The sequence below is a fragment of the Aplysia californica genome, unplaced genomic scaffold (genome assembly GCF_000002075.1).
Source record: "Aplysia californica isolate F4 #8 unplaced genomic scaffold, AplCal3.0 scaffold00233, whole genome shotgun sequence".
Taxonomy (NCBI): Eukaryota; Metazoa; Mollusca; class Gastropoda; order Aplysiida; family Aplysiidae; genus Aplysia; species Aplysia californica.
Genome location: NW_004797503.1, coordinates 269,759 through 272,814, shown reverse-complemented (window position 1 = coordinate 272,814; position 3,056 = coordinate 269,759).

Below are 3,056 nucleotides of genomic sequence, written 5' to 3'. Positions count from 1 at the left end.
GGGGGGGAGGGTGGTGGGGTGATTAGAATTTCAAACTGAAAACATTAAGTACGAAAAGATAAGCAAAACTTCGTCGTCGTCGACATCCTGATCAGCGTCATCATCATCATGATAATCACCACTATCACCACCATCATCGTCACGATGATGATGATGATGATGATGATGATGATGATGATGATCATCATCATCATCATCATCAACATCATCGTCGCTGTATAGAACAAAAAAACAAATGGAGACTATACAGAGTATAGGCATGTTATGAGTAATAAAAACCTTGGGCTTTATCAGGAATCTGACCAAAAATATAAAAAACAAAGCCTTCGCCTATTTAGTGTAAGAAAACATAATATTGAATTGGCAAAAAAGAATGTTTTTATTTATCAAGCAGGTTGGACGCTGGTTTTGCCAATTTGCCATGGTTCTCACTGACCTTGTAAAAAAGGTTAAAAGGACCCCACAAAACGTATGTTATAGAAAGCTCAGGTAGGTCTGACGCAAAGAACAATGGGGAAACTAGATCATGCACAATCCTGTACAATTAGCACAGTGAACAGGAAACCAGGAGGTATACGTCTTACCTAATCATAGCTCTCAGTAGAAAAAACTACAAAACAAAAAAAAAATGACGTCAGTGTATGGCTCAAACTGTGTATCTGTCAAATTGATCAAACATTAAATTCAGTAAAACACCAAATTAGGTAAAACACTAAATTAGGTCAAACATCCAATCTTTTTCAAACACCAAATTAGGTCAAACATCCAATTCTTTTTCAAACCCCAAATTAGGTCAAACATCCAATTCTTTTTCAAACACCAAATTGGGTCAAACATCCAATTCTTTTTCAACACCAAATTAGGTCAAACAGCAAAGTAGGTCAATAAACTATTTTAGTTTCAAATTATATTATTCACAACCGTAATTACAGTTTTACAGTTGGCGATACACGTGTGTTAAAAACAGACATTCTTCGATGTATTCTGGGCACTTCTGGCTTAATATAAGAAGACAAATGCCATTTTGTTCATTATTCTTAATATCAGCATTCCTTTTTTTCGCTCATTCACGGTAAGACTGGGGCATCGACGATGTGAAGACTCGGATTAAATACTCTAAATATATTGTTAAAGGTTGAGGAAGATAGCACCACTGTGGTATATCTACGTGCAGATCTAATCCTACAGAGCTGGTATCATACAGGACTACGACACCGATGGAACTGGTTCAAATCCCCGTGGGCCGTTCTCGAACTGTGGCCGTTTTTGGAATGTCACGGCTGGCCATACGCTTGACTGACTTGGATATTGGAGATAAATCCTGAAGTCTCGCTAATTCAATAACTCTACATCACTGGCGCAGCCAGCGGGGGATAAATCACAAGGATGTAGTAATGTAGATCTAAAGCACTGACGGGTTTTGAACAATTAGAAAGGGTGGGTAAAGGCCAGGGTCAGGTGGAGCGTTGGTACCAATTGCACCAATGGCGCGCGCCACTGCAGTCTACATGCAGTATTGATTGCAGCTCTGAACACGTCATACTATTGTGTCACGACACAGCAGAATCAGCACTCGTTAATTTTTTGGCAAATAGCTCAATTATTCGTATCAATCTGCCTTGTTTCTAATGAAAAATATCGATTTACCACAAATAGATATCGAAATATTTGCAATTGAAGGGGATGAAGATTGCTTGATTCTAGACTTAAATATTTCGAGAAAATGGTCGCTAAGGTTTGGTGGTTTTCAGAACTTGGATTTCCTTGGAGACTGCAAATTGATCTTCGAATTTCGGTTAAATCCACCGAGTAATGTGTTTTAAAACGGACGTAAAAAGTGTAGAGGTGTTTTGAAAAATAAATGATAGAAATTGCCCAACGGGTGGGAAAGTTCTCGGTTTTGTTTTGTTTTTCCATTTCATTATTGTTTACGAGCGCCTGATTTCCCCGTAACGACGCACATATTGTCTTCGTTCTAGAGGGTTTTTTGTTTTTGTTTTGTTTTGTTTGTTTGTTTGAGGGTTTTACGGCGCTCGCAACTGCATAAGGTCATAAAATTATGAGCCCGCGGGACACGTTAAACATTTAATTTTTCAGTTAGTAGGAAATTATGAATTTTTCCCGGGAGGTGGCCGAAGCCTAGTTTTATCGATTTTTTTACCATCAAGGGATCTTTAAGGTGCACAATTTGCACAGGGAGCCTCCGAGATATTTCGCTCTTTTCCGAGAAGGCTAGTGCCTGATTTCACCACAATGATGCCATCAATATTTTACACGCACATTCTCTTGATGGGTATGGGTAGTCTTAGGATCTGAAATAGTATAGAGATTGTCCTTGTGAGTCTTTGGGCAACATTTTACATCGCTTCCAACTGCATAAGGTCATATTATGAACGCTCTGAACTCAAGTTAGTTGTTTTCACGTTAATTCACAGCACATATTGGTTGTACCTTGCTATTCAGATTGTTTAAAGTATAAAAAACACATTATAAAAAGTCAGTTTTATAAATAAAGCAGCAGTTCACAAATTTCATTTTTTCCCTTCTCATTTTAGAGTGAAGACCAATTGCCTTTCTGCTATCCAGAATTCTGTTGGGATCTCGAATTAATTAGCTGTAGTACTTTGAAATATTTCCTTCGGGTCTCTCCGAAATCTGGACATTTTATGGGTATTCAGTAGACTGTAAAAGGGACGTGAACAGTTCTTTGGTTTTGTTGTCATAACCAAGTGTCAGCGATACCGTAGACCAGTATTTCCCTGACTTTATCCCCTCACAATCCCGCATGTGAAGAATGTCGGAAGTCTGCCCAAATCCATGCAGATGGCAAAGGTCACCACAAGCTTCTTGTGGATGTCAGAGGTCAGCACGAGTCCTTGCGGATGACAAAGGTCATTGTCAAAGGTCACAACGAACCCCCAATAGATGTCAGAGGTCACTACCAACCCCCCATGTGGACGTCAGAGGTTGCCACGAACCCCTTGGGGGTTAAGGTCAAGTTTTATTTCAATAAATGCACTCTTGTTTAGACTTTCAGAAAAGTCTCACGACCCCCC